The sequence below is a fragment of the Megalopta genalis genome, chromosome 14 (assembly GCF_051020955.1).
Source record: "Megalopta genalis isolate 19385.01 chromosome 14, iyMegGena1_principal, whole genome shotgun sequence".
Taxonomy (NCBI): Eukaryota; Metazoa; Arthropoda; class Insecta; order Hymenoptera; family Halictidae; genus Megalopta; species Megalopta genalis.
The window spans coordinates 9,095,014-9,122,599 of NC_135026.1; the positions used below are offsets into that span (position 1 = coordinate 9,095,014).

Below are 27,586 nucleotides of genomic sequence, written 5' to 3' on the forward strand. Positions count from 1 at the left end.
ACGAACTCCCGCGGATCGGCGGAACTAAGAAATTGCGGATAATTTTTTTGGGCCATTAAATTCTTGTTTGGTTTATTCTGGGAGTTTCCTGAAACACTCCCGGAGAGTCCAAGAAACTCTTACGACCCGTCCCGAAGTCCCGGAATCCAAGGGAAGAAGGTAAAACTGATCCGAACATCTTTCGCTTCAACTGCGGGAGAAAGAGAGTGGGGAAGATACTTATCGGGTTGGTCACGGATATAGCGTTTACTTTTCCCGGAAATATTCAACGGTTCGCAGACATTTTCAAACCTTTCCGCTTCGTTCGGAAAAGAAAAGTAAAACGCGCCACAGAATTCGGTCGCGCGACGATCGAGAAATACTTCGTTCGCAAGAAATTAGCTCGCAATGATGCTCGGGAAAGCAAATAGATAGCGGCTAAACGTTTACGCCGGGAATCGGCCTAAGGTACATGTTTGCCAGAAGTATCGGGATATCTACCCCTCTATCCTGCGATCTCGCCGCGATAAGGCATTGTACATCATCCGACGCCTTGTCCCTACGGAGGACAAGCTGATAAGCCCGAAAACTTGTTCGCCAGCAGTAATACGGGACGAGGGGTCAAGGCTTCGCTTACATTAGCCTGATAGGCCGAGAAGATGCTGAAGTAGCTCGAGATTTCGGGCTTTACTGGATTGGTACAGTCCGCGGCGAAACCTGGGACTCGGAAACTCGCGTAACCACGATTTATAACCACGTGGAAAATCAAATCTTCTTCGACACATTATTTTACGATTCTTACGCTAGAACCTCGATTATCCGAAATACAATTTATTTTATGTAATTTCCCATTCGTTTCACGATTTTTATAACCTCAATACGGTAGAAACTCGATTATACGGATCTCTGACGGTATCAAGAAATTTTGTTCATCATTATTACAATATAAATACAATAGCACCTCGATTATCCGGATCTGAGACTGAAGTCGCATAACCTCAATTTAGATCCAAGTGGCAAATCAAATCTTCTTCGACACATTATTTAGCGATTCTTACGACGTAAACACGCTAGAACCTCGATTATCCGAAATACAATTTATTTTATGTAATTTCCCATTCGTTTCACGATTTTTATAACCTCAATAGGGTAGAAACTCGATTATACGGATCTCTGACGATATCCAGAAATTTTGTTCATCATTATTACAATATAAATACAATAGCACCTCGATTATCCGGATCTGAGATTGAAGTCGCATAACCTCAATTTAGATCTAAGTGGCAAATCAGATCTTCTTCGACACATTATTTTACGATTCTTACGACGTAAACACGCTAGAATCTCGATTATCCGAAATACAATTTATTTTATGTAATTTCCCATTCGTTTCACGATTTTTATAACCTCAATAGGGTAGAAACTCGATTATACGGATCTCTGACGATATCAAGAAATTTTGTTCATCATTATTACAATATAAATACAATAGCACCTCGATTATCCGGATCTGAGACTGAAGTCGCATAACCTCAATTTAGATCCAAGTGGCAAATCAAATCTTCTTCGACACATTATTTTGCGATTCTTACGACGTAAACACGCTAGAATCTCGATTATCCGAAATAAGATTTATTTTATGTTATTTCGCGTAAATTTCACGAGTTCCATAACCTCAATTTGGTAGAACCTCGATTATCGGGATCTCCGACCGCTTTTACGACACGAATACAGTGGAACCTCGATTACCCAAATCTCTGAGTGGAACCACATAACCTGACACGTTACATAATCTGACATGTCGCATAACCTCAATTTAGGTCTAAACACTTAAATCCTCTACTATCCAACCGTATTTCACTTGTAATCAGCTCAATATAAAGCAATCCATGTACAATGCTTTTAGTCTAATTATCGAAAAGTGTTTAATTAATTATTCCAGACAATGAAGAGTCTACTATAATTATAAACTGAAGAATTAAAAATCTTGTTGGGAGCTTAAAGTGCTTTAATCATCTCCTGCAGCAATCCTGGGACAAATCTTTAAACATATGAGCCCTAGCCAACTCAAAAATATTTTTTTTTGGTTTCACGAGTGAAGCGTATGCTATGACATTTTTATGACAATTATCAAATAATCGAGCCCTACCATACCGACACACTAAACAATCCGCATTAACCCTCGCATAGCTGACACCGGGTCACCGTTGACTCGGAATTTGAAAACATGTTTATTAAACTCTAAATTTTTTGTTAACAAACTCCTCTCCCCTTCCTCGTGTTATAAAGATCATTAGATAACATCTTGTATCAAAGAGTTAGGTGCAAAGCAAATATACTAAAAATGCAGCCACGGGTCAAAAGTGACCCGGTGTCGGTTCGCCGCGCCGCTTGTTTACGTCGGCTATTCGAGGGTTAATCCTGACCGATCGGGTGCTTCCGACGATGACACCAACAGGGTCCTGATCACCCAAATCTCCGAAAAATCCACGGAACAACTTAAATCGCAGGAGACATTAAACATCGGAAGCCTTCCGAAGAACGACCCTCGGCCTTCCACCTCGCAGTGCGTCAAACTTCTCACCTAGTAGATTAAATTGGGAGATCCAAGGGGAGATCCACGAGCAAGCTGGAGCGTTAGATCGAATCAGCTCGCTTGGTCGCTTGAACGCAAAACAAGGTTCGGCCCGGCGCACAATGGCGTGGAAGCCCGAAATCGTGGTCAAAATTTTCGAGACATTGACGAATTTCATTGAACATTTTTATGCAAAGGTTTTCATGGTCGTTCATTACGAATCTGAGTTTCAAATTTCGAAATACAATTCAATCTGAATTTATTATTATATTATTACATTATTGTAATCTGAATTACCAAATTCATTGACGAAAATCTGGATCAGAAAATAATTTGTTAATTTTTTAAACATTAAATTTTCCGATCGCTTCATCGTTGATGTCGACGACACGGTCTTTTTGTTCAAATATTTGACTTAATGAATATTTTTGTTTTAAATGTTCAATGATCGAACAGGTGTCGTCATTTAAGTGTCCGTTAATTATCAGAAACACTTGTTTTCTGTTTAAACAATATTCACTAGTTATAGATCATGAAAATAGAAAACACGAAATTGAAACATTTCTCTCTAACGTCACAACGTCAAAACAATTTAAGTATTTCGCAGGACTTTAAAGAAAAAAATGATCAGAAATGGCTATAATGGACAAATGGGCAGCTCAGTGCAACCAATTTTTTAATTACAACAAGATGAAAGTATAAATTAATGCTCGAATAAGTTTGAAGGCAGGATCGCCTAAGTCGCAAAAGTTACGCCCATAACTTTACAATAAATGCATTCAGCTTTGAAGTAGATTATAATTCGCGCCTCAAATAGATGCGAGACCCACCATGGAGCGGCGCTACTGTCGTTACGTGCCTTTCTAACCTAAAGTGTGGGTCGTAACCACGTTGTGCGCCATCGCTATGCTTCGATTTTGTGTGTTATTGCTTGTTTTATAGGCTTAATTATAAACTGTGTTCGTGTGCTCTTCTATTTTCCATGTTTCTATCATTTGCAGTTTCTTTGTATTCTGTTAAATACATTTGCTCACACTGTGTCTTCACTAGACTGTGGATCTTTATGCAAAATAAAAATTATCTTTTTAATTGCAAGATTCTGGACCTACATAGATTTATTTATTTCTTTTCTCAATCATGTTGGTAAGTTGACAGTTGTATAATAATATTTTCAAATTGTCTAAATGTTTTTGCTATTTTGCATTTCACCAACTGATTTTTGCCATAAGTGCATAAAATCCAAATGCAATGGTTATTTATTATGTTATATTACATTATATTATTATATTATATTATTATATTATATTATAATATTTATATATTATATTATATTATGTTATATTTATTATGTTAATGCTAGAAATTATTGTACTTGCCACCAGGGGAACGATATTCATTTACAGAATTGAAAATAATGCCTTGCACAAAAAGATGAGCTTTACACTTTGCACTTCGTACTGTCACTCGCGCTTACGAGAAACGGTTTCCCGACAAATTCGAAGTTTAAATTGCAATTGCCACTCAGGTGTAAAAGTATGACCCGTTTCGTTTTTCCCACCCCATAGAGGCATCGTTAATATAACAAAACTATAAATCCCGTACGCGTCACCTTCATTTTACGTAAAAACAACAGTGCAACAATATTACTTAATACCACTCCTATTGCACAGCATAAACAAGCTAGGTATGTATTTGGAAATGATACTTGATAGGGCACTGACATGGAAGGACCACATTAAATGCAAACGTAACCTCTTAAACGGCACAGTTAAAAAATACTATTGGTTACTCCACTCCAATCTAAATCTAGTCAGTAAAATCGCAATATACAAAGTGTCCCAAAATTATGTTATTCCCGGGAAATGAGAGGTTCCTGAAGTCATTTGAAATAACTTTTTCTTTCAGAAAAATTTTCTCCGAGACATCGGTAACGAATTATTAATATAAAACCAAAACCAGTGAGAAGAGAGCTCGGCTGGAACGAGGCGGCCCATTGTTCCGCCCATTGGCTCAGCCGCCTCGCGCCAGCTGCTCTCGCCTTTCATTGGCCAGTGTTTTTCGTTAATAACTCGATAACGAGGTCTCAGAGAAAATTTTTGTAAAGAAAAAAATTACTTCAAATGATCTCAGGAACCTCTCATTTCCCGATTTTGTGTAATTGGTTGGCTAACCACGTAAACCCATTCTTACCTACTCTCATAAATAATTCTGAACATACCAGATGACTGAAAAGGCATTACCTCTCGGATCTAAACTACACATAAATTGCATACATAGTGAATGTAATAAAATGTAAAAAATAAATAAAAAAAAATAAAAATAATACGAGCAACCTATATTACACTCTATGTCATTATACTCACGTCAGCAAACTTAATCACAATTTTCCTTGGGAATTGATTGTAACTAAAAGTCTTTTATAAATAGAAACAAATTCGCACGTTAAAACCTGCCCACCGCAAGACCACGATTTTTAGAATTTTCTCTATGAATTCGGGCTCTCTGTACCGCTGCGCCGGCGAGTCCTAGAATCCAAGCCGAGATGGAGATAAAGATTGAGGGAGGGGCTGGAAACAAGGAGTACACAGGTTCAATAGGGCGCGGCACGAACGGCGCCGGGATGATTTCATTCCCCATAACTGACCGTTCCCCCGGGATTATTATTTTTTCATCAAGCCTCGAAAGCAGCGTGGCGGCGAGAGGAGGAGCCGGGCGAAGGGGAAGGGGAGGCGAGGCTCGGCCGAGGGTCCAGACGAACCGGACCACCCCAAGAAATTGCATCTCCAGGGCCGGCAGTCACCCCTCCCACGGGCGCCGACCTTCGCGAAATATATACGAGCCGGCAAATTGAAAACTAGCGATCGGCCCGCCTGAATAAAATATCGTTTAAATTTATCGTAACACCTGGTATATCGGAACTCGACCACGCTACCCCCCCGGCTCGAGTGCCCGTGTTATATCGACGCCTTCGTGGCCCGCCGTTTCGCCGGGAACGTGACGGCGGAGCCCGCCGTCTTTCGCTTTGGCTACCTAATTTTCTTTTAAACGATGCCGCGAGAAACATTTTCGCGGAACTTATCATTCGGCAGAATTTATTGCATTGTCTGCTTCGGCGTCCCGCGGCGCAGAAGTGAGGCTATGGTGGCGCTACGGTTGCGCTTTAAATTGCGCGATCGTTGAAGCATTAGCGAACTTTTTCGTTTCTTCGATCGACATGTGAGCTATTTATTTTGAAAGTGGCATAAGTCACTTTACCGTAATGAAAAGTGGTGATTTTTTCATGTTTATACGAAATTATTTATACCGAGAAAAATATCAGTAAATAAATCTTCTCGAAAGTTAGCATCCATATTTTGAAACGTGTTAAAACGCAAACCCTTAAATATATCGACTTAAAAACAAAGTGATTTATGCCACTTTTAAAATAAACGGCTCATTTAGTGTGCTTCGGTGTTTGATTTATCGAGATTGTCGAGAGGAGCATTAATGATCAGAAGGTTAGGCGACTGTACAATACAAAGTGAAAACATATGATTTGTGGCGTTCTTCCTTACAGCACACAGAATTTATTATTATTTTTATTATTATTACATTTATTCGTGTAGCTGTATTTTTAGCATTTTTGGTACTGTTACCATTTTTTTTTTCGATGAACATTTATTTTCAATAGAACTGCAGAAACTGAACTTGTACTGACAGTACAAAGGGGATCTGTTGTTCCGTGTGCAGATGTTCAATAGACACTCTGCAAACGTGGCTAAGTGTGCGATAAGAACATGGTATACACAGGCGTAGTTCTGCGAGTTCTTTGTTGCGGCGCTCGAAGAAAATCAGTATGTCCATTACTGCCCTCTGTAAAGTGTCTTATCCGTCAATGTCAATTTAGTGTAAACACTATGAGTGTACAATTTATACAAAAATTGCAATATGTCAATTTTGTGTGTTTTCGCACATTTTTGGAAAACAGTGTAACCCAAATTTTTATTCCAATAAAAATTGATTTAACACAAGTGTCTCGAAGTTTCTACTGTTTTTGTAATGAACGCATAAAACTGGTAAAACTGGCATTCAGTTCGCGAATACAACGATCCGGACGCACAGAAATTGGGTCAGGCGTAGAAATTGGAGCAGGCTCAGAAATTGGGACAGCCGCAGAAATGCGAAGAGACATAAATTGAGACAGGCACAGAAATTGGGACTGGCGCAGAAATCAGGACTGGCGCAAAAATTGGGACAGGCAGAGAAATTGGGACGATCACGGGAATTGGGATAGCCGCAGAAATTGGGACAGACGCAGAAATTGGGATAGACACAGTAATTGGGACAGGTGCAAGAATTGAGACCGGTATTGAAATTGGGACTGGCGCAGAAATTGGGATACCCACAGAAATTGGGACAACCACAGAAATTGGGATAGGCTTAGGAATAGAAACATGTACAGAAATTGGGATAGACACAGTAATTGGGACAGGTGCAAGAATTGAGACCGGTATTGAAATTGGGACTGGCGCAGAAATTGGGACACCCACAGAAATTGGGACAACCACAGAAATTGGGACAATCACAGAAATTGGGGCAACAACAGGGATTGGAACAGGCGCAGAAATTAGAAATAGAGACCTATAGAGAAAATGGAAGAGTCACAGTAATTGGGACAGGCGCATAGATTGCAGAGATTGGGACAGGCACAGTAATTGGGACAGGCTTAGAAATCGGGACCGGCTCACAAATTGGGAAAGGTACAGCAATTGAGACATGTACCCTACTGAAAGCTATAATCACCGAAAATAATTGAGTCTTTCCTCGAACAGAGTTGCTCGCCTCGGTGTGGTTGCACACGACGACTAATAACGACATTATTGGCGAGCATCAGGCTCGTCACGTTTATCCAAAAGTGAAAGTGCACCCTCGAACGAACACCCATGACATTCGTCGATGGGACGAGCGACGCTTGAGGATACCCTTGGCTAAGTAAATTATTAAACGATATTGCACCCGGTACCCGGCCATTATACCTTAAACGCTGAACCTGCATAATACTATTCTTATTTCCGTCATTACCCGCAATTTGATATCGATCTTTCGATCGGCCCGTGTATACCCTGGCCACCTAAGTTGCTAAATTTACTCGAAGGCCGTCGTAACAGAGGTGCCTGATTTGCGATGACCGTGATCTCTCACTGCGATACGAGCCACCATCGAACGTTCAACGGGAAACGTCCGCGCGCGGCCGACCTGTCGTGGACGTTCATTAAATCTATCTGCGTTATGATTCACTTTAAACCGTGTACCGATGCTTTGGAACAATCTGTTTTGGTACGCGAAGTGTTTACACGTGTATTAAACAGAGTTTATATAAACAAGTTATATTAACAAGTTACAATATTTTTCGAAATTTTTCGGTTGCAACCAATGTTCAGGGAGAAGTGGTCGACAATATTTTTCGCTTTGTACAGAGAAACCGCGTGGATAAATTGACGTGTTTAATGTTTGTTAAAATATTTCGAATAAGTGATATTGGGAAACGCAGTATTTCAAAATTTTATGCATATTTTTCGTACGGTTAGTCTTTGTTTTGTTTGAAATGATTGTAGCAAGCATTGCAGAATGCACTTTGATTAGAAACGACAATTCTTCTGGGAAGTTAGGTTAAAGGAGGACAGACCTAACTCAGACCTAACCTTGACATATGCACCAACCATCGATATGGCAGGATGTGACATTATAGGTTGAATCATAAATAACTTCCGTTCCTTTATCAGACATTTATTTACTTATTTTTTATTTATTTTCTATGTTTACTTTTTATTTTATTTATTTTGTTTTCTTATTTCATTTATTTTGAACCTTGATTTTAGCAAGCATTGTACAGTGCAGTCTGCTTGGAAATAATCATTTTCCTGGATTAAATCTAACCTGGGTCTATCTCAGACATAACGTAGACCTAACACAAGCTTAACGTATACTTAATACAGACCCAACCTAGACATTTAAGTAGTAACGTATTCACCAGAAAATTTTGGATTTTAATCCGAGTAATCAAAAATCCATCTCGCAAACCTTATTTCTGTGGAAAGTGCAACTGTTTGTCAAATTCGATGACAATTTGACCAGTCGTTCTAAATTTAACCTAAAAGTGTGGTTCAATGCAGTCGTTTTGACCATCTATTAGGTCGTTGCAATAGTAATTTCGATTTTACAAAATAGATAGCTTACGAAAAGTCAAAAATTACATATATTCAATAACTAATAATAACTAAAATAATAACTAATAATAATAATAATAATAATAATAATAATAATATTAATAAATAATAATAACTAATAATAATAATTAAACTAACTTACTTATTACTAATGTAATTAGACTTAAACTACATGTATTCTAACGTATTGTACAGTCTTTTCTCTTCCAAACAACTCTCATGCTAGCCTAACCTACATCAGTATTGCCAACCTTACATACTAACCTATCACGATTATTCTCACAGAGCTCACTATACAGAAATCATATCTGCGACAGTAACTATTTGGTTGTTGCAAAAGTAATTTTATTTTTTTTGTTAGCTATCTATTTTGGAAAACCAAAATTATTTTTACAGCAACCCTATAGTTATCGTTGAAGATATGATTTCATGTAAGTTAGGTTAGCATAAAAGTTATTTGAAAGAGAAAAGACTGTGCAATGCGTTAGAACACATGTAGTCGTTTAAGTCTTATTATATCAGTTATAAGTTATTTCAATTATTAAGGAATTTAATAATATCTATATAATTAAATTTTTTTTTTCCTTTTATCGTAACAGTTATATGTAACTATATTTAATCAGGCATCGATACTCCAACGTCTACAGTAAAAAATCATTTGGTCACAATAAGAAAATTACAATAATATGTGCAAAGGGCTGAAGGTCACCTTGAACCTCTTCAGGAAAATTCAATGAACAGTGTAATTAAGTGTAAGCGTTGATACGAAGACTAATATCAGTTGAAATATTGGTAAGAGAATTTTCTAGACAGGAAAGATGCAAATGACACAGTTCAGGATAACAGCGAATTAACTTGGCGAACGAAGGATGCCGTACAATGGTGTCGTCACGGCCATTAAACACAGTTCGAACGGTCGGTGGGAATATTTAGGACAATGATCACGGACGTTAATTACGGCGGATACGGTTTTATTAACGACAGTCTAATAAACGCGCGATCCCTTCGTTACTGTGGCGATTTCTTTTTTTCTCTCTTATCGCGGTAGATGGAAATTACTCGCAGGTATATGGAAACGACGAGAGAGCGAGAGAGAGAGAGAGAGAGAATGAAGGAGCGAGCGCGATAAATTAAATCAGATTTTCAATCTTGCGAGGCACACGCGTGTGTCCTGACCTCGGCTCGCGGTCGCGAACGAGAAGACCGTGGACGGAAACGCGGTGCTCAACGAGGCTCGTTCGACCAATCCACGCCGGTCCCGAATCCTGAAAACGTGGCCAAAACCCGAAGACGACGCGGATTTAATTGCAAATTTACGATCGAGAGTTTTCGTGGCCGTTGATTACGAAACTTAAGATTTCCAAAAACAAAATGGCGGGCGAGTGTTAAAATAAAATTATTTAAACAAAAATATTGTACAACATCCGTATGTTGTTTATACGACTATCTATTTATTTATTAAAACCCGAAGACGACGCGGATTTAATTGCAAATTTACGATCGAGAGTTTTCGTGGCCGTTGATTACGAAACTTAAGATTTCCAAAAACAAAATGGCGGGCGAGTGTTAAAATAAAATTATTTAAACAAAAATATTGTATAACATCCGTATGTTGTTGTATACGACTATATATTTATGTTTTCTTTTACATAGACTATGTTATTACGAGACAACGAATTTTGTTTACTATATTTTTCACGGTCATTTGAAGGTTACCTCGACTTTTTTTTTAATGAAGTGCTGTACTTTTCGATTTTAACGAAACTAATGCGTCAAATGTACTTTTTATGTTTTGCTTTTTTTTTTACATAGAATACGTTACAAAATTTTTTACGGTTATACGATTATTTCGATTTTTTTTTGTGTATTTCAACGAAGCGAAAATGCAACATTCCATTTGGAAAAATTAAAATAACTTTCGAATATCATTTATGGTTATGAAGGGAGCATGGCGGAAAATACAAACACGACTACATTGCGTTATAAAAAGTGTTATTATTATAAGAAAAACGAGAAGGCTCAACAAGAATTTTGACAGCATGTTCAGATGTACAGAATTTTTTTTTCTATAAATCGTTACAATTTATACGTGACACTTTGTACACCTTATTTTGTTACTAACTCACACGTTCGACGGTTAACAATTTTTATAATGCTAGCACTGTATAATATTTTATATTAATAGAATTAAATGGTATATTTTCACAAAGAGGTTATATATTCTAGGGGTTTTGGCCACGATTTTAGGATTTGGGACCACTGCGGTGTAACATGACACGATTATTTAAAAAAAAACAGATATTAATTAAGGGAAAGACACACCGCTGTAAGTAATTATAAAGTAACTTTTATATTTTTATTAATATTTACACAAAAATAAAAAATGGAACTATAATTGTATATCTCAATTTTCTATTATTTTAACTACAGAAATCTACTATAGAAATATCACAAGAAATGTAAAAGTTACTTTGAATAACTATAATTACAATAATGATATATAATTATACAATTATTACAATTATACATAATTGTCTCATACCGCTATATTATTAAATTTCGCACGACTAATGATCGAATATTGAATTTCCAAATCGAAGAAATTACCGCGGAAAAAGACCGCCGTTTAATCGTTTCGTTAATTGCTTTTCGAACTGAAATAATAAATTTATGTGACAGATCTTGGGTAAAAAATGTTTCGAGGAAATATTGGAACCAGATTTTTCGGAAATTTTGATCTAAGCTTGCGACGATAAGTTTTTCGCGCGCTATGCAAATGTTGCGATCTGAGAGTGAATACGGAGAACGTTGAGGTTATGTGGACGAAATCGAGGTCAGCTGGTTTCTCGAAAGACGAGGTAGATGTGTTGCATACACGCAACAATGTACACGGCGGTTGAACAGTTGTGCAGACTATTTTAGTCGATGCTTTTATCCTTTTAGAAAACGCCGACGAAGCCGTGCTCGTTACTAGAGTGTGCTGTAGTTCAACAAACTATGGCTGAAGTTCGTGTTAATGAATGGAGACATTTCTTGTAGTCCATTTCTTGGAACATAATATGAACACTGTTAATTTCGAAACACATATCCTTCTAGATACTTTGCATTTTAGACAGTTGCGAAAAAATAACATGAGATCGAAAGAACGCAGAAAATTATCTCTCAAATCTTTCAAGGTCGTTTGAAGGTTATTTAGAACTTTTTTTAAAAGTATTGCGATATTTGTGTATTTTAACGTAACGATAACGCAGCGTTTCATTAAAAAGAAGAGTTAGAATAACCTTCAAACGAGCTTGCAAAATTTAGCGAAAAATTGCTTACCAAGCATTAAGGTATTCCACGTAAAAAAACATGAAAGACACACTTGACGCTTTCTTGTTGTATTGCTCCTTTCGTCAAAATACAGAAATACAATATTCCATTAAATAAACAATTAAAATAACCTTCAAACAATCTTAAAAAATGTAGCGAAAAATTGTTTGTCGAGTATTAAGGTATTCCACGCAAAAAAACCATGAACGATACACTTGGCGCTTTCTTTTTGTATCCTTGTTTCGCTGAAATACAAAAGTGCAACATTCTATTAAAAAAAAAAATTAAAATAATCTTCAAATGACCTTGAAAAATGTAAGAAAAACTTTATCCCCTTGATAAGAACCATAAAAGATACATTTAACGCTTTTATCATAAAATGAACCGTTTAACAGTTATATCAACCCCCCTGTAAAAACACTGCACACCCTGTATAGTGTTAATACCATTGTGTAACGTTTTGACAGGTAGGCTGACGTTCGAACAACTCTGTCCGCAGGTCCGTCATCCGTGAAAGAAGGCGTCCGAGTGTCTTCGAGGCTGGTTGGGCACCGCTTCAAGGAGTATGTGTCGGGGGTGGTTATTTTAATTACTGTCCGGCGGCTTTAAATTAAAGAGCCGGGTTATTCCGGTGCGGACCAACCCCTCTGCTCCTCCTTCTGCTTCGGTGACTGGTAAGCACATAGCCTCCCTCGGCAGCCCGGCCGCTGCCTGTCCTTCTCCCTCCCGCGTCGCGCGGCGAGGCCCTCGCCGGAGGGCCACCCCCGTCTCTTCTTCTTCTCTTCGTTAGGTAACTCTCCGTGCGTGGACCGACATTACGGCCGCCATTCTTTACACCCGGCCAAGTGGCGAGGTTATGTTTGACGCTAACCGGGTAACCGCGCTAAATTGTCTAAACTGCGCCAGATTAAGCGAGGCTGCCCGCCCGTTCAAACACCCCGCGCGCGTCCCGCCGCCGACCTCTTTCAGGGCTCGACTAGACTCGGTGTCCAGAAATTAACCGACCCTCGGCCCTCGGTCCCCTCCGCCGGCCAGCGAAGTCACGAAGAATTCCAGGAATTGTTTCATTTAGCTGCGAGCAGACTGGCCGGAGCCGCACGCTGCCCGCTTTCAAGGAACCCGGTGTGTTTTACGCCGCGCCGTGTCCTTCTCGCCGATTGGAAACCGTCGAAACCTTCCCGCGTGTCTCGCACGACCTCCGCGGCTGACTGCGAAGAGGTAGCTGTCGATTTTAGACTATGATAGACACGTGGACGGGCGAGCGTTCTTTGGTGTCTCAAAAGTTACTCAAGATCGAGTAATGAGGAGTTCCTGAGGTTATTTGAAGCAACTTTTTCCTTTGCAAAAATTTTGTCCGAGGCATCGTTAACGAGTTATTAACGAAAAACAGTGACCAATGAGAAGCGGGACCGGCTGGCGCGTCGGCGAGCGGACGAAGTCCAGTTCCGCTCATTGGCTCGGCCGCCACGCGCCAGCTGACCTCGCCGCTCATTGGTCACCGCTTTTCGTTGATAACTCGTAAACAAAGCCGCGGATTGTATTTTCGCTAAGGAAAAAGTTGCTTCAAATGACCTCGGGAACCCCTCATTTAACGGAGGTAACATAATTCTGTGGGACATCCTGTGTATGGCAATCTAGGGCAGCAAATTTAAGTGGCGCGAAATTTAAACGTAGTAATGACAAATGCGCGGCCTAATACATGTATATAGTACGATATACAATAATAATGTATAATGCAATATAAACAATATATAATATACAGTATATACAATATATTATATTCAATATATAATATATAGGGTATACAATATATAACATACAGTATATAAAATATAATATACACAATATATACAATACATAATATACAGTGTACGAAATATTTATTATATGATATATACAATATATATATATATATATATATATACATTATATAGACATACAATATATAAAATATATTATATACAATATATAATATACAATATACTATATTGTATTCATCACGATACCGTTAAAATATACACTAACTATAAATGCGACCCTGAGCGAGATTTCCTACAGTGAGACCAACATTGAACACCCTTAAAAACTACCCTTAAAAAAGAAGATGAGGAGTACCGAAAAATAGGGAGTCCGATAAAATTGGTCGCGAAATCATTCACCGTGCATCAGGCTTCTTTCCACGGCGGCCGGGTCGCTTCTGCCGGCGAAGGGTTGCTTTAACGTGGCCGAGGTCTGTCCGAGAGTGATTCGTCGGTGCCGTTGGCGTTGGTGTGGGTGGCTGGCTAGCACGGTCGTCCCTTCCCCCACCCTCTCCGCCTTACCGTTCCCTCTCGGGCGACGGAAGGGAGGGCACTCGATGTTTAATACATAGGATAGTGGCGATATTGCGACACATAGAGGGGCTCGCAGCGGCTCCATGTCTCGGTGACAGGGTGCGAAGTCGCAGCGGCCTCCTGGCGGGACGCGGCACTCAACCAGGGAAGTGTTGTCGGGCTTTTCAGGAGCTTTCAAGTGCTTTCGCAGTTGCCTCGAGTGCCGTAAGAGGCTTTCAGAAACGGAGGCAGAAACGGGCTTTTTAATAGGGCCGAGAAGGGCTCCTCTCGCTCCTACCATCGAGCCTTCCGTTTTTCTCTTTCTCGCATTTTTTTCCCTTCTATCTTGTCCTCCAGCTTCCGCCGACCTCCTCCTCCTCCTCCTCCTTCCTCCTCCTCCTTCCTCCTCCTCCTCCGGTTCATCCTACGCCGCCTCCCACTCCTCCTCTTCCTTCGCCACCTAGCCTCACCCAAACACTCTTCCTCGAGCACGAGGCCAAACGATTTCGAGGTTATCGATACGAAACAGAACCCGTGTTTCCCGGCGATCGGTTCCAAACAGATAACACCGGATTCCGGGAGCGGCTCGCGAGTCGATGGGTTATTTGTGACCCGAGTTCCATATCTTGTGATCAGAAACGGTTCAACTCGCCACGATATTAATCGTCGCGTAATGAAGGCGAAAATGCATACCGTGGTCGGGAAGAGAACATCGATGACCTTGAAGTGACCTTCGAGGAATTCGTTTACCGAGAGCTTTATTTGTTCACCGCGGGCCATTCTGTAGATCGTAAACAATTGGATAAGTTTTTCCTGTTCCCGAACGTCTCCGAGATAACAGACCACCCGGTACAATGTTCTCCGAAGTGTAATCATCAAAAGTGTATATAACATCCTTGAACTTGAAGTTGCGCAGTCTATTCGCGGGAAGTCGCGAGAAGAGTTCTACCACGCTTCTAAGATTTCCGGTCGATGGAGGGGGGAGAAGGCGATCGATAATATACGAATATCCTATATGATATGTTATATTGAACAAAAAATACAATATTTTATATTATATATTTTGTATAGTATATTATACACATAGTATATACAGGGTGTCCAAAAAATGTCTCTTTATCCGAAAGTGGTGAATTCCCGAGGTCATTCTAAGCAACTTTTTCCTTAGCGAATATGTTCTACGAGGCATCGTTGACGAGTTATTCACGAAAAATACTGACCAATGAGAGGTCGTGTACGGTTGATGGCCCGCCCACGCGACCGCTGCCGCTGCGTCACACGGCCGGCGCGACGTAGCATTGGCCGCAAGGGCGGAGCGCTGGCCGCACACGCTCTCCGATTGGTCCGTGTTTTTCGAAACAGCGACCGACGAGAGATCAGGTCAGCTGGCGCGAGACGGTCGAGCCAATGAGCGGGCTTCGCGCGCTCTTCGACTGGGCCGCCTCACGCCGGCCGAGCACGCCGCTCATTGGTCAGTGTTTTTCGTCAATAACTCGTAAACGAAGCCGCGGATTGCATTTTCGTTAAGGAGAAAGTTACTTCAAATGACCTCAGGAACCTCCCATTTCTAGATTGGAAGACATTTTGGGGACACCCTGTACATCAGAAGTAAACCTTTAAGATCGCAAGAGGGGGGATGCGGCCGGTCCACCTCTCGCGCCGTGCTGCGAGAGACGCCCCCCTCCCCCCTTTCGCCGCCCGGGATCCCGACAAAGAGAAAACATGCCTGCGACCGTGGAGAGTGTCTTGCCGGAACTTCTTTGATAGAATAAAGAACACTTATCCCGTCCCGGCTCGGAGCTGGAATCGTAAATCCCGGTTCATCCCATCCGAGGAACGCAATCGGACAATGGAATCGGCGATACTAATCCCGAACGTGTTTACCACCCGTATCGGGAATCTCTGGTGGCTCGATTCGATTCCGGTGGAAAAGGAAGCGACGGTCTGAACGGGCCGGCGTTTCCGGCTAGATTGGAAGGGAGCCGGTCAAAATTAGTGGGAGACGACGCCGCTGCTCTATATGTCTCCATCGGACCATTCTTCTTCGGGCTGGATACACTAACGAGGGAACGAGCCCGGCTCTGTTACCCAGAACCACCTTCGAAGGGACTAGCAACAAGCTAGCTTATTGTGGAGAGCGATTTCTTTATGGTTCTGAAGTTTCTTTTCGAATGAAGAAGAGAAAGAGAGAGAGAGAGAGAGAGAGAGAGAGAGAGGTTAGGATATGTCGATTAAATCCAAGGGATTTTTTTAGGTTATATAGAATAGGGTATTGTTAGGTTATGTTTCGAAGTTCGGAGAGAGAGAGAGGGAGAGAGAGAGAGGGAGAGAGAGAGAGAGAGAGAGTGGAGAAACAGAGAGAGAGAGAGTGGAGAGAGAGAGAGAGAGAGAGAGAGAGTTATAATACGTCGAATAAATCCTAGAGAATCTTTTAGGTCGTGTAAAATAAGGTATAATTAAATCCTACCGCTTAAATCTTAGGGATTTTTCTAGGTTATGTAGAGTAGTAGTTATTAGGGAAAAAAGAAATAAATAAAAAAAATACTTAATATTCCAAGGTCTAACAACAAATGGGACATTTAACATGGCAAAAGTATAAAATCTGTTACCAATAGATGGCGAACTGTATGCGTTCATGAGAGAAGCGACTAAATAAAATTCAAAATAGCAAAACTAGCAAATAAACAATTTACAAGCATTATTGCACCACGCCGTCAACTTTTCAATAAGATCAAGGAAATCAATACACGTCTACCTAGTTCTTGCATCTTCTAACGAACAAAGACAATTTGTATCTTGCAGAAAGAAGCAGTTCAGAGTGAAGCAGTAAATGCAAAGAGAGGTTATGTTCGTGCTTCCCGGTGTCGATCGAGGTCTATCGAAGTGCGAGTCGTCGGACGGAAAGGACAAAAATAAAGAACTGTCGAAGACAAGTATTATTTTTCGGCTGGAGGGAGAGAGTGATAGGGATTGAGGATAGGGGGGGGGCGGTGGGAGACAGAGAACGGACAAAGAAACGAAACGGAGAGGAACAGAAGGTGCCGGTAATCTGCGTGTTGAAGCGTTCTCGGGCCGGAGATAACGGGAACATACATAATGCAGTGTTTCTCCTGCGGACGGCCAATCGGTGGCGGTCTTAAGCGAAAATGGGCCAATGGCTTCTCGCGCGAGGAGCTTTCCCCTCGAACCTTATTACAATACATTAGAATATCGCCGTGGTCGTCTGACTTCGTGCACGCCGCGTCGTGGAAGAGGCAAAAGGAAACGCGGCCGCAGCTCGATTTGCGTATCCCCGCAGGGAACTGTCCCTGCCGGGTCTATGAAAATCTACGAGCCGAACTACAACGGGATCCCTCATTTCCCCTCATCGATTCGGACGCCCCTCCCCGCCGAAAGACGATTTTCTTGAAAACTACGATTCGAAAGACTTTAGGGGGGAATTTATTATTAGAATTTATTAGAATTATTAGAATTATTAGAATTATTATTATTAGAATTTATTATATATATTATTATTAGAATTATTAGAATTATTAGAATTATTATTATTAGAATTTATTATATATATTATTATTAGAATTATTATTATTAGAATTATTAGAATTATTAGAATTATTATTATTAGAATTTATTATATATATTATTATTAGAATTATTATTATTAGAATTATTAGAATTATTATTATTAGAATTATTATTATTAGAATTATTAGAATTATTATTATTAGAATTATTATTATTAGAATTTATTATATATATTATTATTAGAATTATTAGAATTATTATTATTAGAATTTATTAGAATTATTATTATTAGAATTATTATTATTAGAATTATTAGAATTATTAGAATTATTAGAATTATTAGAATTATTATTATTAGAATTTATTAGAATTATTATTATTAGAATTATTAGAATTATTAGAATTATTATTATTAGAATTTATTATATATATTATTTTATTAGAATTTATTATATATATTATATTATTAGGATTTATTAGAATGAGAAGCTGCGACTACGCAGACTAGTATCGTCTCTGATCTATTTCAGGAATCTCGCAAGACCTGCCAGATAGCGCAAATACGTCTTTAAGACGTCTTAAAGACGTCTCGTGTAGGACATTTGGGTCGCCTCAAAGACCGCCTGAATGTCCTATGAATAATTTACGAACGGCCTAAAAAAATCAAGACGTCTTATGGACGTCTTTAAGACGTCCTGAAAACGTCTGGATCCATGACATTGAGTATTACCAAAATAATTTAACAGCACATTAAATGTGATTGATAGAAAGGGTAGCCGAATGGAAAAATATTTCACAATAAATATAAAAGAGAATATTGAAAGGGAGAACGCAAGTGAACCACTTGAAATACTTCAACACGGTCAAATGGCTTCAGTAATTGTACATGACGTTGAACACTATCAAAACAATTCAGCGGTACATCAAATGTGAAGGCTGTAAGAGGGGTAGCCGGATATGAAAGCTAACAACATCGTTTAAAAAAATATTTAATAAAATTACTTCAAACACGTTCGAACAAACTAAACAGTACATGGTGTTGCACATGATCAAAGGAATCTAGCAGGATATCAAACGTCAGAAGGAATAGTCGAATATAAGAAAATAACTTAACCACATTATTTAATAAAATATTGAAACAAAAAAAACAAGTTTACTACTCAAACTGCTTCCAACGCAGTCAAACAACCTAAACAACTACTCGTGAGAGTGAACTAGTATTGATAATTCACACACACATATACACACAAACATAAAAGAAATTTACAGTAATCTTATTTCAAGATAAACATTATTTCACACAACTATGATATTCCAATTATTTTATCTCTAAAATGTTTAGAGTTGTTGGATTGGAACTGTTTGTTGCGCCAATACTTTTCCAATACAATGTAAGAGGTAGCCAAACAGTGTTGCTAATATTATAACGTTAGTTTGAGTCATAAGGACGTCCGTAAGACTTTAGAAATGGACGTATCCTCGGAGCGTCCACTACGTTAAGTAATGAATGTCTGTGGAACGACCAAAATTTAGGTCCTAAGAACTCTCAGGTTTGAGAAACGGACGTCTCTGGAACGTCCATAAGACTTAAGAAATGAACGTCTCAGGAACGTCCATAGGACTTAAGAAATGGACGTCCCAAGAACGTCCATAGGACTTAAGAAATGGACGTCCCTGGAACATTCATAGGACTTACGATATGAACGTCCGTAAGACTTAAGAAATGGACGTCCCTGGAGTGTCAAAAATTTAAGTTCTAAAGACGTCCATAAAACTTAGGAAATCGACGTCCCTGGAATGCCAAAAATTTAAGTTCTAAGGACATCCACAAGGCTTAGGAAATGGACGTCCCCAGAACATCCATAAGACTTGCCCAAAATTTCGGTTCTAAGGACGTTCATAAGAACTAAGAAATGGACGTCCCTAGAATACCCAAAATTAACATTGAGGACCTCTTAAAACGGACGTCCTATGGACATCCGGTGCTGTCTGGAAACGTGTTCGAAAAATATATTATGCGTCTAGAAGACGTCCTTTAGACGTCTTGAAAATCTCCATAAGCCGTCATTAAGACGTCCGTGAGACGTCTCTGCGCCATCCGCGTTTATTTACTATTCGAACTTCAAAAATGGATGTTTCAAGAATGGCTGAAATTCCGACCCTAAGGACGTTCATGAGACCTAAGAAATGGACGTCCCTAGAACATCCAAAATTGAAATTAAGGATCCTCATATGACGTCGAAAACGGACGTAGGACGTCCGAACATAAAACGGTCGCCATATGGACATCCGGTGCTATCTAGAAACATGTTCAAAAAATATATCATCCGTCTAGAAGACGTCCTCTTTTATTAAGACCCCCATACGCCGTCATTAAGACGTCCACGAGACGTCACCGTGCCATCCGGGAATATTTTCGTTTCGAACGCCGCACTCGACGTAGTCTTCCGCTACTTTCCAAGGCGGTTCCACCATCTTGCTGCGCAGCTTGTAGCGTCCGAGCGTCATGTCGCTGGCGCGCGGACTATAGCAAGCGATAAGCGAAGACCGGGGCCAAATCTGAATCCACTTAACGGCCGGGTCCTCCGACAACATAATCCCGCCGGTTAATTAAACATCCGATGGCAACATTGAAATAGTTGGCTCTGCATTATGCAGGGGAAAATTTGCAGTCGATGCCGCGACGGGAACAATCGGAATTCTAAAAGGGACTAGAAGATTTACGGCGCGACGCTTCCTGGCTCGTATTCAAAACGCGGCGGACGGGAGCCTTTTGACGAGCTTTTCTAATGGGACACAGAAATAAATACCCGGCGACTCGACGACACAATCCGAATTCATATACATATTTTATAATGTTATTTGCCCGGCGATACCCGCGCCGCGGCTTATCCGTTATCGTCTCATCGGGCGGCACGCCGCGCCGCGCCGGAGTGATACGGTCCGCCGGAGTAATACGATCCGCCGTCTCTAATTGACTCCGTGGGCTATAAATACGTGCGAGCAAACAAAGAAAATTTATACCGCGTCTGAGGACGATGATGCTTCGCAAAATAGGCGCATAAAGCTCTCGAAGCGCCGCGCGCGGCCGATCGACTGGCAAAGTCGTCGTTGTCCCCGCGGCCAGACGATCCTCGAGCACCTTTCGAGCAGTCCATCAATCGAGAGCTCAATTGGCCCACTCCCATCGGTGACATTTCCATAATGGCCCTCCAGAAATAGTACCGATCACTTGAAATCAGAAATCAAGCGGGCCGCAATCACTTTTACGAGCCGCGGCACGCGTTTTATTACGGCGCGATGACCTCGTAAACCCGGCCGGAGCCGAGCAGAGACGCGTTCCGAAACGGTCACCGGTTATATTCGCGGTTTGGTTTTAGGTTAGGATACGCGTCGTTCGGACGACTTTCCTGGATCACGTTAATCTTTTGTTTCGGGGCTCGCCGAACACGAACGCGTTATGAAAAATACAAATTAGAGTACGAAAAATTGGACACTGCTGGCGCAGCCATTGTTTGCGATTTATTTTTTTGTCCTAATATATTTATAGTAAAATCTACATATGAATTTATTATATTATATATAATTTTTATATGATATTATATTATGTTATATATAATTTTTATATGATATTATGTTATATTATATATAATTTTTATATGATATTATATTATATTATATATATGTATATGTTTATATATAATTTATATTAATTTATTATATTATATATATAAATGTGTAAATTTATTTACAAATTTTATAGCTTTATACAATTTTATATAGATTCATATTTAAATTTCACTATAAATTCGTATTTAATTTTTACTACAAATTCATATGTCGAGTTTACTATAAATTAATGAACAATTCTAAAATTTATTATAAATTCGTGCATAGATGTAAATTCCATTATAAATTTGTTTAATTCTATCTCACGTCTACAACATTATTTATAACCCTCAAATTTACACATAAATTTCCTATAGATTTATAAATGTATTTACAAATTTCACATTTTCATATAATTTTATATAAATTCGTACATAAATTTGCTTACAAATCAATACATAATTTCAAAATTGATAATAAATTCTCTGTGTACGATATTAAATCACCATTTAATTTTAACCAATTTCTATAATTTATTTTCTGAATCTTAAAATTTAATTCCCTTACGAATTTACTTATAAATTCTAAAAATCAAAAATTGAAATTCCGTTAACATTATAAAATTGCTCACATCTGATGTAGAACAAATTGCAGAAAAATTTCGAAAAGTAAAATTTGATTTTCCGAGGGCGGTTGAAGAAAGGCGAGCCCCCTCAGTTTTCCCCGTTGATTTCAAGAGGGGTGGGTTTCGCAACACCGTTGGAGCGCACTCGGCTGAAAATTCGCGAGAACAGGGAATATTTCTTAATTACGTTACTGCGGAACGCGGAGCGGCGTGTTATATTTAAAACGCAGCGAACATCTCTCTCTCTCTCTCTCTCTCTCTTTGCTCGGAGTTCGCCGGAACGTTATCCTAAAATTGAGGGAAACTTCGACGGCAGCGGGAAAATGTTCGCTTTCTTCGCGCGTCGCGATAAAACGCCGCGGCGAGCCGGCACGGAAATGTAACGCATTGTTTGACGCGGCCGGTGAATACAGAAGCCTCGTTCTTTCTTTAATTAATTACGATCCGGCCGGGCCGCCGGAGGGGGCGGAGGGGGACGGCGGCGTGTCGGTGCATTGCGAAAAATTATAATTAATCGGAATTTTCATTAACGCGCCGGCAAGCGGGATTCAACGGCGGAACGAAAACGTAGGGATCCGGCGTACAAGGAAATATCAAGAAACCGGGGTCCGCTCTCCGCGTAACGTTCGCCGAAAGAAAGGCGGCATTCCTTCGGCGAGCGGAGCGCAGTTGTTCGTCGCTGAACACGTGATTAAAAATGCCCGGTGTAACAGCGAACGAGAGATTTTCCCTTTTCTTTCGCGGGCCGAGGGAAAACCAGCGCGCGTCGCCGTGCTGAAAGCCTTCCGGCCACTTCGTCATGCTTGCCACGTTTATGGAACTGCAACGCCAACAGAGAATTCAATGTTATAGCTTCATATTCTGTCGAGCCGTTAAGGATCTAGGATACCAATACGGCATTAGTGCGTTCGCATCGTAAGACGATGTATATAGCGTGTAATTTCAAAATTCGGTTACCAGAATATTTCATCCATTATAATTTATATATATATATATTATTATATTATATTATTATTATTATTATAATTATATTATTATATTATATTATTATTATATTATTATATTATATTATTATTATATTATTATTTATATTATATTATTATTATAATTTTCTTCGCAACGGAAAAATGGATATGATCGGGTGTGAAGGCACTGTGTCTACTTAATAATTTTATTTGGACTTTATGATATTGGAAGGGAAATATAAGTATACTTGATATACACTTTGATATTTTATTCAGCTTTTATACGTGATCCAGTTCAACTTAGATCTGAAGACAGACCAATGGAAATGTAGGAAACCAATAGGGTATTAGTGCGTTTTCACAATACATATAACGATATAGTATACAGCGAGTAACATCAAAATTCGGTCATCAGAGTATTCGTGCCATTATAATTTTCTTCGTAAAAAGGAAAGATACATGGACGGATGTGAAGGCTAGTTAAAAGTTAAGAAGTCTTTTAAATAGATATAAGTCTAGTAATAGAATAATCTCTCTCTCTCTCTCTCTCTCTCTCTCTCTCTCTCTAAAGTTTAGTCTAGTCTAGTTAATAGAATAGCTCAAAGAGAGAGAGAGAGAGAGAGAGAGAGAGAGAGAAAAGTCTAGTTAATAATTGTATTATTTAATCGGACTTTTACTGTTGGACTTTATGATATTAGTCTAGTAAAATAGTCTAGTAAAATAATAGAATAATCTAAAGTTTAGTCCAGTCTAGTTAATAGAATAATTTAAAGAAGTCTAGTTAATAATTGTATTATTTAATCGGACTTTTACTGTCGAACTTTATGATATTGCAAGGAAAATATAGACGTTTCGATATTTTATTCGGCCTTTATACATGATCCAGTTCAACCTAGATCCGAAAACAAGCCAATGGGAATGTGGGAAACGTGTCATTTTATTGCTCGCACAGTCAAAAAATGTATACAGCGACTAACTTCAAAATTCGGTCACCAGAATGTTTGTTCCATTATAATGTTCTCCATAACGGAAAAAAGACATGGTCGCTCATGAAGGCACTGTATCCGGATAATAATGGTATTATTTACGCAACTTACCGTAGGATTTTACGATATTGAAGGGACAAATGACACCCGGGGCCCTCGAGGATCGACGGAACATCGATCTCCCGGCATAAGTGGAGCGATCCGGTGGAAATAAGTCTCCGCCGTTTTATTCGCAGCTTTCCTATGCGGCGATCAAACGGAAAAATACGAGCGGCTCGAATTGCGTGACTCATCTGCGCCGTCCGAAACCGGGTGGGTATCGTTCCGGAAACGACAGTCGCCGTCGGGCAAAAGTTTATAAAATTCCGTCCGACGGGCACGGCACCATAAAACTTTTACACTGTTTTATACAATTTCATTACACCGGGTCTCCAGTATTTTTTTCCCTTCTCCGGCCCGCTTTTTTTTTCTGTTGTTGTTTTCGCCGGTCTTTTATTTTTTTTTTTCGTTTGTTTGCGCCATAGAATATTAAAACTACCCGGCGTTCTCCGCTCGCTGCCGCCCGCGCGGCCATTCTATCCGGACGAAATACGATTGCGAGACGCGGGAAAGTTCGACGGGGGAACGCGGAACCCGGCCGATATTAAACTAATTCCTTTAACAAAACTTCGTCCCTTCGACTTACACGCCGCACGTTGTTCTCTATTCTGTTCTTCTTTTTTTGCTCTTCCCCCGCCGTAGTCCTTCGCCGGTTTCCGGACCATGCTCATCGGAATAAAAAAGAAGATACGACCGGGCGGCTCGGTTTTATGGGCCTTTGTTACTTATTCGTTTTCGGAATATTGTATTCTGTATTCCTGCTTTCATCGATCCAGGGGTTAAATTGTTTACAGCGAAATCTCTCAAGTTGTCACTCAGCTTATAAACAAAAACAGACGATTCGGGAGGAGGAGATACGATTATTCGAGCCCCGCGACTCGTTCTTATAGCTGTCGATTGTCAACGACTACAATCGTATCCCCTCTTCCCAAATTGTCCATTTTTGTTTACAAGCTGAGGAACAATTTGAGACAATGCATGCATTCGTTTAATGTCAGAAATCCATTCGATCTGCCTTGATGTCACCAACGCTGTTACATTTTATAGGTTAAGTCTGGGAAAAGACTAGGTTACGTTTGTGAAAATAGTAAGACTGGTATAGTGGTCATAGTCTAAACAATTACTACATCGTGTTGTACACTGAAGCTGTTTTTATATATGAATTTTATTCAACTAATTTATTAAAAGTTTTTCAAAAAATTAAAATAGCTACTGTAGGTAATGTAGGTAACGCTTCAAACACGTTCAAACCTCTACTCAAAATTTCTGTTTATTCGATTATACCGTTTTCTTATATTTTTTGCAACAATATGTTATAGAATTATAGTGCTTGATTAGATAGTGTCTCTATAGATATATCTATTTGCAACTTCTACAATTTTCACTGAAACGTCCTAAAAAATTGTAAGTGATTGTTTCAAACACGTTCAAACCACTCTGGAAAATCTCAGTTCAATCGATTTTACTGTTTTCGTGAAATTAATTGTTCAATAAGCGTGTCTCAGAAATTATACAAAATCTAGGCTGTATAATGAATGCAATATTTTGGAATTAATTTTAAGAAAACAGCTGAGGCGATTAAATTGCGATTTAGCAAGGTTGTTTGAACATGTTTGAGCAGTCAGTACAAATTTTTATAAGAACTATTTTCCAAAACTGTGGGAGATATGTTCATTTGCATAATTACACAGCGTTAAGACATATTTGTTAACAACATCCACAATATTCAATAAAACGTCCCACAAAAATTGAAGCTACTGCTTCAAACACGTTCAAACCTCTGTGGAAAATCTCAGATCATTCGATTTTACCGTTTTCGTAAAATTAATTTTTGAATGAGCGTGTCTCAGAAATTATACAAAATCTAATGTGGACGTGTATAATCAATGCAATATTTGGGAATTAATTTTGAGAAAACGGTTCAAGCCAATATAATGCAATTTAGCATGTTCGTTTGAACATGCTTGAACTATGGATACAAATTTTTTTAAGAAATTTATTTCAAAATCTTGAAAAGCACATCGAACTTGTGAGAAAAGACAGATGGAAAAATAAATTTTTTGAAAAATGTAAAATAGACCCCACATTAGTGGGGTCTTCTTTACTACGGACAAATAGAATTTCTTTTGTATTTTTCAGTAAATTGCAAAAGAATACATATTTTAGTTTGTAAGCGTGCATCTACCATTAATAATAAAATGTTAATAAATAAATAAATTTTTAATAAATAAATAAATTTTTAATAAATTAATAAATTATTAATAATAAAAATGTCTTCAATCGAAAATTATGATTTTAAGAAAAAATGGATCTCGTACCAGGCGCCTTTACATTGCATCATCCCCTAAATATCCCTGCAATCCAGCCCCCAAAGTTGTCAAAGCACCGACCGGTTATCCTGGACAGATTCGCGAGGATTTCGCGGAGAAACTCTTGAAGCAGCGTCGTCGCGCCGTATTGTTCCGACGGCCGGCAAAAACCTCCCAGCCGTCGCGTCGTTGCGGGGGAAGGCGGTTAGGCGACGAAGTTAGGCGAAATCGAAAATCCGGCTACGGAAAGTCCGAGGATCCACCGACAAAGGGCCGACTTTCGCCGATTTTCGCATTTCGCGCACGTCCCGGTGTCCCGAGCCGGCGCGGTGCGGCGCGGCGTCCCGCCGGAAATTCTCTTTTAATTTTCCGCGAAATTCGAATAAAGTTGCCGCGGCCCGGCCAAGCAGAGTATTAGGGCCGGGATTCGGCGTGCACGTCCGCCGGTAACATTTTAAACTCGCATTTCACTGGCTTGAGCCCTAACTTTATTCCGTCGATGGGCAGAGGGTTTGAAGCCCCGCGATGCGACAACGTGTACCATCAAAACGAGATCCAGATGCCGGCTGGACACGGACAGATTTCCACGGAAACTTTCCACGGGGACGGCCGCTTCCTCGTCCCAGATGAAACCGCCACACACACGCGGTTTTTTAGGCGATTTGCTTGCGATACGATTTTGCTTCACTTCTAAGACAAGTATTTCAGAATTAATTTTAAGAAAACGGTAGCACCGAATGAACTGAGATTTTCCACAGAGGTTTGAACGTGTTTGAAGCAACAGCTCAAATTTTTGTGCGACGTTTTATTGGAAATTATGGAAATGGCAAACAGATATATTGTAACATTGCCTCATCAAGCTCTCTAGATGCAAATGAACATATCTCCCACAGTTTTGGGAAAAAGTTCTTATCAAAATTTGTGCTGATAGTTCAAACATGTTCAAACAACCTTGCAAAATCGCAATTTATTCGCTTCAACCGTTCTCTCAAAATTAATTCCCAAAAAATTGCATCAAATTTTGCTTAATTTCCAAGATGCGGTTATTCAAGAATTAATATTAAGAAAATAGTAGAATCAAATG

At 39.5% G+C, this 27,586-nt stretch overlaps 1 protein-coding gene across 4 annotated transcripts in view; it reads left to right on the forward strand.

Annotated features, from left to right (window-relative positions):
* Positions 1-27,586, forward strand: part of LOC117225653 (uncharacterized) — a 1,038,968-nt gene that overhangs the window by 354,960 nt on the left and 656,422 nt on the right. For 2 of the 4 annotated variants that reach the window (XM_076526304.1, XM_076526305.1), the window contains exon 5: positions 12,572-12,746. The exons of the other annotated variants lie outside the window; for them this stretch is intronic. The gene's annotated coding sequence lies outside the window, so the exon portion shown is untranslated. The remainder of the gene's footprint in view (positions 1-12,571; positions 12,747-27,586) is intronic. 4 annotated transcript variants of the gene reach the window in all.